This window comes from Hesperophylax consimilis, chromosome 28, assembly GCF_061612785.1.
Source record: "Hesperophylax consimilis isolate HC1 chromosome 28, BYU_Hcon_1.0, whole genome shotgun sequence".
NCBI classification, from domain to species: domain Eukaryota; kingdom Metazoa; phylum Arthropoda; class Insecta; order Trichoptera; family Limnephilidae; genus Hesperophylax; species Hesperophylax consimilis.
Genome location: NC_142863.1, coordinates 22,835,975 through 22,852,389, shown reverse-complemented (window position 1 = coordinate 22,852,389; position 16,415 = coordinate 22,835,975). Strand labels below are relative to the sequence as shown.

The window sequence follows — 16,415 nt, the reverse complement described above, 5'->3', positions numbered from 1 at the left end:
AAGTTAAGTCGTGGATTACCATTGCAATATGTTTTTTTATGGACAATATTATGATTAACTGGCATAAATTTTGAGCATTGGAACTGGTTTGGCCAAGCGCAAAAAATGCAACGATTGAATTTGTTGGAACGGCGAGAGAATGCTGGGGCCTTATGCCATTGTTTTTTTATAAAGCAGCGTGTGGGTGGTGTAACATAGAATTCCTTAGAAAAATTCCGTTATAATTATGTGCAGTACTATCTGTCTTTGATGAAAACAAATCCTAGATGAAAGCACCTTCTTTTTTCTGCTTGTTGTTGTTCGATTCTTGTTATATTGTTTCTAGATCAGTTAATTGAGGTTTAAAAGTTCCTTTCTCATTTTTATTTTAAAATGTACGTTAATTGCATTATTGAAGATCCCGAATAATCAATCAACGTATCTTGCGTCTAGGATTAACGATATTATGCAGAATTTTTTTTTTTATTTAGGTATATTAGTTTCACACAGAAGGTTCTGAGCAAAATCATTTCCCTTGTGGCCTACTTCATCTTTGGGATGCTGTGTACAGGTTTTTTTAAAGGAAACAAAGGAGGGGAAGTTCTAGGAAGGAAACATGTATGACGGGTGGCTAGGAAACTGGGTCAAGGTCAAACAGTATGTCAAGGAGCGACGAATGTATAAATCCATTTCTCCCATCCAATAGGTCGACAGAGACCTATTGAAGAGGTTAAAAGTTTTAAAAATTGCTAACCTAATATATATTTTTTTCATCTAAACACTGAACTTAAATTACTGATAACGAAATTTTTTAAAACAAAATGTGTTTCAAACTAACTGTCACCTCACTTTTGTGGTTTCGTATAAAAATAATTTAAAAAAAAATAACAATTTTTCATAATTTTTTCACAATTGCGGTCGGAACTTTTGGTTTCATAGAGGAGAACATTTTAATTATTCTGTGGTTAACTTCTAGATTTGAATATAAAGAGAAGTGTTTTCTCTTTCTAATACCGTTTAGATCATATTTCTCACCATTACAGTAAAGGAGATACAACAATTTCTATGAGATCATATGAGTTGTTCCCAAAAGCGAACAAATTAACTCAAAGGGTAAAAGCCGTTTGTTCGCAAAACCGAACAAATTATCCTAAGGGGTTAATAGGTGAGATTGTATTAATCTCCCCTGCCTCTTAAAATATCCCCCAAATATCATACCTATGACTTTATATTTTTTCGCGGAAACGTTATATAATATGTATATAGATATTTGCAGCATATCCTTTGAGAAAACTGTGGGAACATTCTTTGCAGTACGTACCTACAGAATATGTAATAGAATCGAGCTCATAACTTCCATAGAAAAATACAGACTTTATAACAACTTACCACGTAGAGTTTCTAGGTAACAGCACGTACCTTACATAAATAATGCTTCTTTTAAATAATCTTATCTATTGAAATGCCTACGAGCATCATGTTCACACTGGGTACAAGGAATATACACACTACATTTTTTTAAGTTAGCACCACACGGAGGCCCTGGGGAAGGCCTATGTCTATGGGGATGCTATTGTAGGGTAAATTATAGGGAGTTTGCATCTCCCGAAAATAACTACAATATTATTTTTACCCACATTCTTGTGAGGTTGGTATCTAATAATGGTAATTAATATTATTCTGTCTCCAGCAGTCTTGCCGTCGGGTTGACCCTAAACCTCCTCTAGCGTACCTACGCGATTTATTTGTTCGTAAAATTATTATAAGTGAGTTTTGTTAAAATAAAAAAAAAAACTAAATAAGAATTATCCAAATTCTCGTTATTTCACAGTGAAGGTAATCACGCAACCGCGGATTCTGCGGATTTGGAGAACCGCAGAATCATTTAGCCAACAATCCATTTACACTGGCGATGATAACCAATCCTCCAAACTGTGTTGAGGATCTTTTTAGAGAAAGGAAGGAGAGGATGTTCTGGGAAGGAAAAAGGTATGAGGGATAGTTTGGAATCTGGGGGAAAGCAAAGGAGGTATAAATGCATCCCTCCCATTGCGGTGCAAGGCGATGGTTTGAGAGAGAGTCTGGCTAAAGAGGTCAAAAGGTTTCCCTCAACCAGTACCTCCCCATCCGACCCGACTCGCAAAATTAGATTGAAGATCGTAATATGTATCGTTGTAATATCAAAATCTTTTAAAAGTAGGACTATAAAGGTGTGGCAACCAGATTATTGTAAATCGGACAGATTCGACGACCTAGTGCTTATTGCACAAACGACCATTTAGAAAATTTTACAGGACAGTTTTTTTGTCTTTATTTCAATGAAACATTATAATGGATTTTAAGGATTTTAAATATGAAGCTATTTTCGTAATGGTAAAGGTTACTTTAGCCAAAGTAATTCTTAGTAAGGAGACTAACTATCTTTATTTTTAGTTTTAAAATGGAGATTTGATTAACAATTTGCTAATTGGTCGTTTGGACGATTCAGCCCTAGAGACTCCTAACACGCACCGGAAAGAATAGGGAAAAAAAACACCAGAATTTATGCAATCTAAAGCACGTAGACGATTTGAATTCCAAACTAGACACACAACTACTCATTTTGGATAAAAAATCATTGGATGCTACTTACCTCAGGGAACACACAATGCAGCTGTTTGGCTACCATCTCTAAATAGTATAAAACACAGTCACTATCTACATCTGTCTGTTGTGCTTAGTCTTCTAAACTATGCAACAAAGTTTGGTAGAGTGTTCGCTATTCTTTAAAGAATTTATTCCGGAAGGTTTGTATCTATATAATACATGGATATTATAAAGGGTTTTCCAATAAGAGGTGTTATTTTGATATTCAATCGTAAAATATCAATGGTTTCGTTGCTTGTGTGGCACGTAACGCCTAAACGCCTCTTGTTGAAAGTAAACGTTGTCCAGATCAATACCATAATTCTGGCTATGAAAAATCATTAATCATCTCTCGATAGCGCAATCCATTCACCGTAACTGTTGCTCCAGCCTCATTGTCCAATGACTCCGCCGGACCATAAACCGCACCAAACAGTTGAGGATAGAGAAGCTTTTCAACCATAACTCTTGGGTTTTCCGAGCCCCAGATGCGACAATTTTGCTTGCTGACGAAGCCACCGAGGTGTAAATGGGCCTCATCACTCAAGATGATTTTTCGATGGAACTCTAATAATTAATAATAGTGAATTTTAATAATTTCAATGCATTGTTGAAGCGTGTATCGTTCCATTTTTATTAAAAACGTAGTTTCTACTTGTCAAATGTCAAAAAATGACAGCTTAAAAAGTAACTTCTACCGAAATAACGGGCTATTCAAAATAACACCTCTTATTGGAAAACCCTCTATTTATTGAAAGTTTATAAAAGTCGAGCAACACAAGTAAAAGTCAGCTAGTAAACAATAATTGCATGTCACAAGACCTGCATTCCGAATTTCTGAGAATTTAAAACATTTTTCCCTTGATTACTTTAAGTTACAAGCTATTAAAAAAACATGTACTATTTTTTTAATATAATATCTATGCATTTGCCGAGCGAAATCGGTAATAACATGAGATTCCCTCAATAGAAAAAAAAGTTCAAATCATGCTTTGAAAATCATTAAAAACGTATTTTGTTCTGTTATTTAACATGTTATGGGTATAATTCCTAGAAGCAACCGAATATTTTACTGATTTTATGTTTATAAATTTCATTTTAAAATCGCATGACAAATATTGTCTTCAACATTAATTATCCCGATGGTTATCTCCGTCTCCGACAGCATATACTGTATTATCTTTCAGCCTGCAGGACTAACTTGCCAATGATCATTTCGGTGAGAAGAGCTATCTTGTTCTTAAATAAAATCACTTTGGATATTGATATACGTACTTAACGCGTCCAGCGTTTGAGGGTCATATGTGACCGGGTGTCTATATTTTTTAAAAGTATTTTTATCTTTTTTTGTATCGTACAAAAATGCATAATTTTTTTGACGTTAGAAAGAGAAATAGTAATTCTTTCTAGTTTGTTTCAAATACTTATATTAGAATCCATTAATAAAATCCTAAAATGAGCCAAAAAATGAATAACTCATATTTCGCGCCGCTATGGTAACAATCGGTTTAACTTTAAAAATTATATTTTACTTTTTTTTAATATGAACAAGATAAAAGTGAAGATACAGTTTTCTTACGAATTTTCCAAACAAAACGAATGTGTTATTGATATATCAATTTCTCTCAATTTTTCTATGATTGGAGTAAAAAATTAGGTAAAAATGTGGTTAGCGTTTTTGACAACATTTGATATTAAAATCTTGTTATTTAAAAAAAGTTATGTTTATTTTAAATACATACATTAAAAATATTAATTTATCTAGTTTCTAGAACAGTATTATTATTTTTAAATTATATTTCGTAATTTTAAAATAAATATGGTATATAAATTCCTGTCTACTCATATATAAACATACATCATACAGTACCAGTAATAAACAGTGTAGTAAGAAATGATTATGGCTCGTGGGTACATCTAGCGGCGGGTCAGTGTGGAACATTTCCCGTCACGAGCGTTCTACGTGATGATACCGGTAGCCTTTAGGTGGGATTTCGGCGAAGAGGAGCATTATATTACAATGGGGAGATCGGGGTTATATTAATCACTGGGTAACTTTGTTTTGCAAAAGTAGAAATAAGTAATATTATATGAAATGTATTTTCACTTAGCCGACTGTAAAGGTACGATTTTTTACATAATTAACATAAATAACATTTTTTTAGCTCCACACAAGAGTCCACGAGTGAAATAATTTCTCTCATTCATCTTTAGGGATGCTTGTGGAGGTTTTTTTTCAAGGAAAAAGAGGAAGACGAAAAGATCTGGGAAGGAAAAGGGTATGATATATGGGTAGGAATCTGGGGGGGTCAGTGTGTCCAGGAATGACGGAGGTTTGAATTCATCCCTCCCACTGCGGTCCAAGGCGATGGATCGAGAGAGTTCTGCTGGAGAGGTCAACAAAAGACGTCCCTCAACAATGTGTTGACCAGTCTCTCCAAATCCAGCCCGCCACCCAACAGGTGGGGAGACGCATCCATCGGCCCTGCTAAGTCAGTAAACATATCGAACGGCTTAGGATGACCTATGGCAGAGGTGTTGGTTATCCAACGAATGGTTCCTGTGGCGACGGTACCGACACCCGCCTCTTTTGTTGTCCTTTCGTATTCAGTGGTATATCTTATCTACATATCCCTTCGTGGACACTTAGTTATATTAATGTAAGAACGTAAAGTGTATTTTTCCTAAGCCGGCTTAATATATAAGCATGTCGTCTTTTGTTATGTTACTCACTACATTTTACTTCAGGACATGGCATTATTGTTAGCAAAAATATGTGTCCGTAAGTATATCGACTTTTGTTACACGGCCGTATGGATATACGAAAATAATCCTTCAGTACAACGAAAATAATCCTTCGGGGGATCAAGTGTCGGAGGAATCAACTGGCAGAGGAATAAACTGGCAGATGAATCAAGTGATCAACTGACGGGGGACCAACAGTCGGGGGATAAAGCGTCATGGAATCGTCTCGCACAAACTTTTCTGTTATTCTGATTCGTAAAACGGCCTGATTCAGGTATTTGATTGACTTGATCTTGCCATGCCTTCCTCGGGTGTCCCCGACTTCTTTTATCTTTCACTTCCTAGTTGTATATTCTTATTACACTCCTTTCTTCGTAGTAAACAAGAAAAAAGAGCATTCATTAGTACAAAGTTATTGAAAGAAATGAAGAATAAACAAAAATTAAATACCTGTTCTGCAATGACCTCGTTAAAATATGCACTGCTAATAGCCATATTATTTCAATAGAAGCATATTAAAAACATCAGCGAACATAGCATAAGAGTTACCAATGGTGTCTAATCTATTTATATCAGAATTATAGCCTGAAAACGTATTATAATTGTTTCAATAATACATACTTAGGGACCTTGATATAATTGTAGGAACAGGTTAATTGTCAACTTTTTCATTCATGAGATCTCTGAGGCGTACGTGTGGTAAAACCAAGTATGACATGTGGAGATCCGGAAATAATGCAAGACTGAAGAATAAGGCTATATTTTACTTATACTGTTACCACATTGAATACCACAATATTACAGTTTACAAAACTACATTATACAGGATTTTCCAATAAGAGGTGTTATTTTGATATTCAATCGTGAAAGATCAATAGTTTCATTGCTTGTGTGGCATGTAGCGCCGTCTTGTTGAAAGTTGTCCAGATCAATACCATCCAATTCCGAACATAACAAATCATTAATCATCTCTCGATAGCGCAATCCATTCACCGTAACTGTTGCTCCAGCCTCATTTTCGAAAAAGTAATTTCCAATGACTCCGCCGGACCATAAACCGCACCAAACAGTCATACGTTGAGGATAGAGAGGCTTTTTAACAATAAATCTTGGGTTTTCCGAGCCCCAGATGCGACAATTTTGCTTTTTGACGAAACCACCGAGGTGGAAATGGGCCTCATCACTCAAGATGATTTGCATTTGATTCACTCAAGTGAATTTTAATAATTTCAATGCGTTGTTGAAGCGTGTATTTTTATTAATGGCGTAGTTTCTACTTGTCAAATGTTAAAAAATGACAGCTTCAAAAGTAACATCTACCGAAATAGCGGACTATTTAAAATAACACCTCTTATTGGAAAACCTGTATCTATTTTAATTCGACTCTGTATCTCATTCCGTTGCAGAGATATTGCGTTAAGTATTCTTCAGGCGTCCCCGATTTCTTCTACCATTTAAACAACTCTCTAAACACTCTTGGCACTAATAAGAACAAACTTTGAATTTTTCAGCGATATCGGTCAACTACTTTTCGAGTTTTAAGAGCACAAATATACGCAGATGGAAATTTTAAAATTTTAAGATACCTACAAAACAGAGGTTTTAGTAATATTACAAAAAAAAACTAACACCTGCATAAACACTGTTACAAAAATAGAAAATAAGTCATTTTGTGCATAATCAAATAGCATTATAAAAAATCAACACGTTTATTGGACCACGTAATTCATTATTGTGTGAACGCAAAAAATGAACAACTTTTACTATTAGTGCCAATGTCAAATGGCTGTAATGCAATTATAAAAGCCGTTGATATCTTTGATAGATACAAAAATGAAACCGTTGCTATGAATGTATTCCGGTCCGTACAGGTCCGGATTGTTATAAATTTACTGTGTTGAGTTTTTCGAGTCATTGCAATAAAAAATATAGAGGGTCGGGGGGGTGTGTAGAGAAGTAAAACTGATTTATTTAATGTTAAAACTAAAAAAAAAACTCAAAAACAGCGCCAATTATCGGTTCCAAAACTATCCTTTGTTTCAAGCTAGAACCAACGCAACACAACTATTATTGGGAAATGGCGCGCCATCACGTTTTTATCATGATTTTAATAAATCAGAAATGTGTTAGTTATTATCAATTCAATTCAATCAGTTTATTCCTTTAAAAACATTACAAAATTACATTCGTTTTTATGTACATTTGTAAAATGGTATTACTTAATAAGTAAGCGGTGTATTAAATATACCAGCATCAGTAGAACTTGCCTTTTAAAGGCAGATTCACCGATGCTAAATATGTCGATATCCGAATTGATTCTGTTCAACAGCAAGACTGCTCTCCCCACCGGCATGACCATTGGCAAGTTAGTCCTGCAGGCCGGGAGATAAAATAGTCTATGCTGTCGGTGACGGAGATAACCACCAGGAACTTAGAGACTAATACTCTCCATGATAGTCGGATTCTCAAACCATCCACGAATTAGTTTGAAGAAGAATGATACAATATGCACATCTCTTCTGACCCGTAGATGGTTCATACCGAGCATGCCCAATAGAAAGTCAGTCATCTCTTCTGACCCGTAGATGGTTCATACCGAGCATGCCCAATAGAAAGTCAGTAGGATAGAGCCACGGGTAGTAGCCATATACTCCCTAAGGTAAAGGAATCTCAGAAATTAAATGAAAATATGCAAGCCGATGGGCGATTAGCATTTTACACCTGGCAATAAGCCATCTCGTTGACATTCATAGGGAGAACCTTATTTCCTATTCACCAAGAAAACCTATCCACAGTCCAGTGATGACTATTCTTCGAAGGCATACATCCTTCCACTTCTTCTTTATAGATCGATTTGCAAGTTCCCATAAAAAAGTGACAATTATGGATAATAAATATAAATCATTTCACCCCAGTCTCCTGAATTCGCCAATACATCGATACGTGGTTCAATTTAATTGGATGTAAAGCCTCAGTTTAATGTGTGTCTCGAATTAATGCAATTTGAATCGCCCGTCCAACCGTTTGTGTCATACTTCATACACATTTCTGTTTTTTTTTATATTACATCGATAAACACAACTATCAATCATGAATATGGAAACCAACGCCATTAGATGATAAGTGCTACAGCGAATCGATAGTCGAAATAATGATTAACAGGGGGATAAAAAAACATTGAAGTCTTCGTAATTAAAATTGCTTCGAAAGTGTTTGACGATGTACATAGGTAAAAACTGTATACGTAAAACATGTAATTATTTCTCAGATTAATTGATGAATTTAAAGGTTTTTTGCAAGGCAGAAAAATAGGTGAATCACTAAATTGAATCCTTGAGCATTTATATTAAAATCTAGTTTAGGATGGCGTTCCACAAGGCTCGTATCTATACCCTGTTTTATTTTGTTTCTTTTATTAACACATCGTTTCAGTTTTTAAAAAAAAGGTATATATTCCCGAGTTTTGAATAACTAGACAATATTTGGAAACAGTCCTATTACTATTATTATAAGTGTAAAATGATGGAGGACTTACCTAGCATAGGAATTGAACCCATAACGCCTGGATGGGAACTCAATCAACATCATTCAGACTGTGAAATCGGTTCAACTAACTGAACATAATTTATTCTTACTAATTACGAATTACATGTTCGTATTTACCGTGTTCGCACCAAGGCGTTGTGGATTTTGTCCACTGGAAGTTAAATGTGACAGAATAAAAATTAATTATTGCAAGTTTTCTCGAAGGAGTCAGCATTAATAATGCTAATTTAATTTTCCGTTGCTTTACCACCATGTTCGTAATGCAGCGTTTTTACCAGAGATTGCTCAGTTTGCACTCTTCTTCAATTCATTCGTTTAACTATTGTATTTATTTTCGTGTTTCTTCCTTTTTTAAATACATATATTTAAATTTCGATTTCGTTACCGAGAATGAATGAATGCAAATAATGGTAGTGGAAATTAAACCACTTTCCGCAATCTGATAAAGCTGAAAATTAGCAGCGTCTATGCTTAGACTCGTTGTTATGACAATGAATTTTATTACGTAATGGCACTCACGCACACACACATACACACATACGTTAAAATTTTATTAAAATTGGATGATATTGGAAAAATATACAAGCAATCATACATACACACGCGGAGTTATACTCATTTCTCTAAAATTCAATGACATTACAGCAGTTAATAAACTAAATAAATGTCAGTACATTTGACTCCAGTTCCTGGGGAGGAATGTTTTATCCTCAGTCAAACCTAAAAATCAATATATTATTTGAAATTGGCTACTAACCTAAAGAAAAATGAAAATAGATATATTATTTTAAAAACTTAATGATTTTTTTTATATATCTTCTCTTAACATGTCTTTCTAGGCGTCAGGTATAACTTATATCTTCTGTTCACATGTCTTTCTAGGCGTCAGATATATTTATATATCTTCTATTCACATGTCTTTCTAGGCGTCAGGCATATTTATATATCTTCTGTTCAGATACCTTTTTAGGCATCAGGAATATTTATATATCTTCTGTTCACATGCCTTTCTAGGCGTCAGGCATATTTTATCTCATCTATCGAGCGCTCTGTGTACCCAATACCATCTTTGATCTTTTATACAATAAAATAATTGTTATTTTATATCAAATGAAATATCGACACGAGGCACGCATCAAACCGCCTACACTCCCACGCAATCCCATTGACTTTACAATACAAATACGTAATAATAACTCGATTTGATTCAAACATTGAATTTAATCGAGTTTTAATGCAAATATTACCTCACGGTGGCGTAAGCCTTGACCGTCACATAAAAACACAGGGAAATTGAATAATTGCTCAGTGGAAGCCATTCCCGTATCATTTAATGTTTACATTTTGTAAACATTTGATTTAGTACGCTAATTTACAATGATGTAGCTTAATGACTGGGTGCTCGGTGCTTTGTGTTGTGTTTATTTTACGAGAATGGCTTCCTACAAGAGATGATGGGAAGACGTTACAAGTTATTTTCAATATTGATTGTTGTAATTTATTGAAGTGAAACTTCTTTAGGCGCGTAATGAATTTTCGGGGACGGAGTAAAACCGAGTCACGATCGAAACGAAAATGCGGGTACCCCCACCACCGATTAAAGTTCATTTGATCTAGTCAAAGTTTTGAAGTAACATATAAATGCTTCTTAGCTCATCCCGACAACTGGCGTTGGTGGTGTAATGGTCAGCATAGTTGCCTTCCAAGCAGTTGATCCGAGTTCGATTCTCGGCCATCGCACATTATTTTTTTGTTTTTAACGCCTTTTTCATTCAATATCTTATTTTTTAGTAGGTCAGAACATTTTTTAAAAGAAAATAATATTGCAAAATAATAAAAACACTTATCTCACTGTGATAAAACATTACTCCGCTAGAGCGCGCTTTGCGTTATTGTGTTGGATTAAAATTATTATCTAATCCGTATATTATGATAATTGTATTACATTTATTTAATTAATTTATTTATTTTGATAATATGTAATAATTTACAGAAAAAAAAATTAAAACTATCTCCCTCTGATAAAATATCCGTTCGCTAGAGCGCACTACGCGATCTTGTGTGGGATTCTATTTCTGTACATTGTACATTATTTTTAAAAATATATTATATTGAAGTGAAACTTCTTTAGGCGCGTAATTCGGGGACGGAGTAAAACCGAGTCAGGATCGACACGAAAATGCGGGTACCCCCACCACCGCTCACCGTTCACTGTCCCTCTCTCACCATATGCGCTTGTTGAGGTGGGGGAGCCGCTCACGAACGTTCTCTCTCTTCTCTTCTTTCCTCTCTCTCAGACACCAGCGAACTGCGCCACGCCAAGCATCAGCTGCTTGGTTAGTATACTGCGTCGTGAGTGTAATACGAGTGAAATACGTAATTGATTGTGGTTCATACGGTTTAACAAAAGAAGTTTCACTTCTGTCTTGCGTAGGCTTGACACACCCACTTTTTTATCTGAAATTTGCTGGAGTGCCGGAACTGCAAAAGTTTATTAGAATATTTTGATGCTCGATGGCTTGGCTGTGAAATAACTCACTGGTTTGTGTGTTTCATTCCTCCTACGATGTTGAACAGTCGGATTTCTCTCTTTGTCCTTAAAAATTCTCCATAAATAACAAAGATGACTTAGAGATTATGACTTGAGATTTTCAATCCAAATACAGCCAAAAGTACAATCGTGATTAATTACGGAGGATCTTGAAGTTCACAAAAATCCCATTAATATTAATAGAGACGATGTAGCTAAGTTTAATACTTCCTGGTATTTACCTTAACTAAGCGCTGAAATCCACATTAATTTAACCAATTATTATGCAACAAAAATCGCCTTTAACTGGATTAAGGCGCGAAACACCTCACCACTTCTGTGTGCAGAAAGACACGCTTCATCAAAATTTTCACATCTGATGATGGACAATGTGACCTTGTCCGAAACGTTGGCTAAAGAAGGAGGAAGCTCAACACGGCATAATAACCTAAAAATTAAACATGGTAAAAATTGTATAAGTGCAGATGGAAATTTTTTTCACACATGGAAAAATAATAACCAAACGTAGTATTTTTGTTGTTTTAATAGAGATAACACAGAGAAAAATGAGTATTTCTATTTTATTAAGAATCTCTTCAAATTATTGGTAATCCGGCTAAAAACAAGATTGCAGACAGTTTCCTGATAAACTTTTAGTAAATTCGTAAAGATATAGGAACACGTGTTCATGCACCTGCGTTTGTCTTGATAGTATATAATGACGAAATACAAATATGTAAGGATTTTTATGAACACATGTTCCGATATCGTGACAATATATTGGTATTTTACTAAGAGATTCTTAGTAAATTTGCTAAATTTTTTATCGGCAATTTTAAATACCTTATATTTTTAAGCCTAGAAAATGAGGTGGGAGAACAAATTAATAATGCATTTTTACCCAGTCACCGTTTTTCTATTTACCTTTCAACTAGAAAAAATGCTTCTTTTAACGTGTAAGCAACGAATACACCGCATTCTCATACTTATATAACTCGATACACTCTAATTGAAAGATTCGTCATTATTTACTAAATTTTATTTGTACTTTAGAGTGTCATCAAGTGACACCACTTTACCTGTATGGAATGAAAAATGTGAAAGCCAAAAATATTGGCTTAAATCTTCTGTTATCTGTTCTTCCTCTGTCATTTTATTTGCATTGTTTAAATATACAATCAATTTGCGTCATGGCCTACACTTGTTACGGTGATCGTAATCCAAACTGGTCAAATTTTATTAGTTCGTATACCAAGAACTTCTATGCACATATAATAAACTCATGGTAAGTAGTTGAAGAGGCATTAATTTGTCTTTACAGAAGATATGAATCAGATTTTAAAATTATATTTTTTAACGTTCATTCCACAAAGAAGGCCCTGAGGAAAATAATTTTCGTCGGGACCTAAGTCATCTTTGGGGAAGCTGTGAGGGGTTTTTTAATGGCAGAGGTAGGAGTGAAGGTACTATCAAAAGGATAAGGTATCAACTTTATTTAAAGTCGGATTATTTTTACTGCAATATCTCTCTCATCGAAAATGCAATGAATTTCTTATTCTATTTGATGTTTCCTTTACATTTCTTAGTATTATCTTCTTCCTCAATGATTAGATTAACAAGTGTGGATTTAAACAAATATGTTTATATTTAGTGAATGATGTTTTAAATATATCAAAAATATACATAATTATAGACTTGAAGTTATTACCTAAAACCTGTATACGGCGAACGGGAGAATACAATCGTGATTCCATGTTGGAGTTGTCGCTATAATACAGTAGGTATCTAGACTCTATTTGTTTGGGAACGAATTTCACTTGCTACAGGCATCGATGCGCCTTTTCAAAACGGTCAAATTGAACGAAAAAAACACGAACGCTCGGACAAGACCCAAACCTGAATACAATCCAATGGATTTTCATCGTTTTTTCTTCATTTTTGCAATGTTTAGGGATCTCAGAAACCCAATTGATTTTTTATATTTATTTTAAGCGGCAGTATAACTCTTGTGTGAAAGGGAGGAGGGATGAATCAAAATAAACACGACGACATGAGTACACTAATCTCTTTTGTCCTAAATGTGTTTGTCGTATACAAAATCATGACATGAACCCTTTGCCTCAACAAAATTCCGTTTTCATACTCTTGTTTTTTTTTTCATAAGATACTTGCAAGATATTTAACAAAGAGTAAACTTTTTATACTTAACTCCAAAATTAGTTATTTTGACCTATCTCGTTTTTTCTTTCACGCAGAAACATCCAATATTATTCACTTGACAGACAGGCGATCAAAAGAAGTGATATCTATACAGGGTGTCCGGGATAAAGTGCGCTAACTTTGGGAAGTGATTCTACATGATGGTAGATATAAAAAAGTTGAATAAATTTCTTCGAAATTACAAACTTTATTTTCCCAAAAATATTTTTCCATAAAAGAATATTTATTTTCCTATGTAGACAATTAAACTCCTCAACCTAAAAACTACCTTAAAACGTTACCTTAAAACCTGTTACTCCACTCCATGGGATTGAGTGGTTACCATCCTTGGCTACGAATCTGAAGTATAAGTTCAGGAATAATATAATAATAAGAAAAACACTAGTGATTATCATTCAAAAATTAAAGAATTCCGATGTTTGAAAATGTTTTATTGATTTCTGATATTCTGTTGATGTATGTATCACTTCGGGAACACAGATACTTCTACAACACATTTCTATTCAGTCACTCTTCTGTGACAATATCAATAAAGTTAATATTTAATAATAATCTTTCAGTTCCTCTGCGATACCCGGCTTATTACCTTTCTGGACCTTATATGGAATTATCGTGTAGATACTAAAGCTCACAACAAATCGATTGAAAAAAACAACGATGCGTGGACAAGCATGAAACTTGAAACGCAACATAAAATAAATAATAACAAAAACCTGTCTTGCCTTTTAGGCGCTTTATTTTATTAGATATTAGAATGTCATTGCGTTTATTCAAATATCAATGATTAGGTAAAACCTTTTATTTCTTTCTTAATTAGTCACAAATAAAACTAATAATCCTGGCATAAAAAAATAAAGTACTGATATCTCCGAACGGTGAATAGTTTTAAGGCGATGCACTACGTAATGTAATATTTTAAATCGAGCCGCTATCAATAACACCCCTTAAGTAGATGGCGATAAGGTTTAAATTCCCGCTTAACACCATCCGCCTGTTTTAATTTATGCAAGAAAAAAACTTGGCCAAAAAGTGCCTTTGTTTTATTTTGTTAATGTTCAGGCATAAATATTTAAATGTTTTTCGATCATTTTATAAATAACTTAATTTGCCACATTATACAATAAAATAATAACCGAAAATGGGTTCGTAAGTATGAGATTTTGAACTTTAAAGGAGTTTTCATAGGCCTTATACATTATTTTTTTCTGGGCTTATAAAAAGATTTATGTTAAAAAATTTCAAAGGCCAAGATGTATTATACCCGCGGTATTTATAAAGCATCTGAAACATTTCTAGGCGACCAAAATTTCAAACCAAAAACACATGATTTTGAATTACTACGTAGAGCATCGCCTTAAGCTAAAAACGAGGTTTTTTTAATAACTCAAATTATTACAAAGTTCAACAAAGTAGAAATCAAGGTTCCTTAGTATGTATTATTGTAACAATACATCACGGTCTCAAGCTACAAGTCTGTTATAAATAGATTAGATACCATCGGCAACTCTTATGCTTTGTTAGCTTATGTTTTAATACGCCTTGTTGAAGTATAAACCTTGTTTTACATTAAATACGTACAAGAGGCTCTGTGAAAAATAATTTCCCTCTGGGCCTATATAATCTTTGGGAATGCTGTATGGAGAGTATTGTTGTAGCGTGTCGGGTAGTATGCAATAATACTCTTAGAAGATCTATGTACTGGTATTTATTGGGGAGCTGCTTGTAGCAAAAGAGACACACAACTAACGTGCATCGCCTTTTATAAGATTTTGCAAGCATTCCATCTCGCTTGCACTCATCCACATCCGTAAAGATATCACAGAAAGGAAGGAGAGAAAGTTCTGGAAAAGAAAAAAGTATGAGGGATGTGTAGGGATTTAGGAATCTAGGGATCTATGTGTGTCCAGGAAAGATGGACGTATGAATCTATCCTTGTTTGCTCCAGTTGCGGTGCAAGGCAAAGCATATTAATATTTTATAGAGTTACTTTCTATTCTTATTTGTTTTGCCAACTAAAATTTAAAAAAAATGCACTTGTCCCGTCAATTCTAAATAAATAAATATAAGTCAAGCAGCATTGACATTTGATCTGCATAAAATAATTTTTCACAGAATAGAATGTTGACACTCAATTTAAGTTTTACCAGAACTAGTAACTACACGTTTGCTATAAGCGTTCCATCGCGTATCATATTTTAATCAAGATCTCAGTAATCATCTCACGCCGCTACTCGCGCGGTACTGATATAATGTATGTACGTAATGCTTGCTGGCGATGAAAACAGTTAAACTCACAGTAAACAGTATGTTTTAGTCGGCGAATGACGAATGTGCGACGGAGGACAGATGACAGAATAGCAGACGGCAGACATCAGACGTGACAACACGCAGAAAACTGCAGGAAGATTGGCAAACTAAATATACGCACGATGGCTAGAGTCAACGTGTGTCTGTAGAGCAGTGATCCGTAACCTTTTTGAAGGTGACCCATAATAATAAAAAAACGACAATTTTACAGAGGTGCCGGACACAATTGTCACGCCAAGAGGGAGTTTTGCAGGGAAGTGAAGTGATACACGAATATTGGTTCAGGTTAGAGGTCAAGGTAAAAGCTTGTTCTAGTTTTGTTTTTATTTTTTATTTTTCTATTTTGTACCTACATACTGTGTGGATCAAATTCAATAATATTTGTATTTATTAGTCATTTCCTGCACTATTTACGAGTATAATTTCGTTTTTTAAATAAACGTTTTACGTCTACAGACCATAA

At 34.4% G+C, this 16,415-nt stretch overlaps 1 protein-coding gene and 1 non-coding gene across 3 annotated transcripts in view; both read left to right on the top strand.

Annotated features, from left to right (window-relative positions):
* Positions 1-16,415, top strand: part of blo (bloated) — a 169,144-nt gene that overhangs the window by 47,684 nt on the left and 105,045 nt on the right. The window lies entirely within an intron of this gene.
* TRNAG-UCC (transfer RNA glycine (anticodon UCC)) lies at positions 10,564-10,635 on the top strand. The gene has a single exon. It is a non-coding gene; the product is annotated as a tRNA-Gly (tRNA).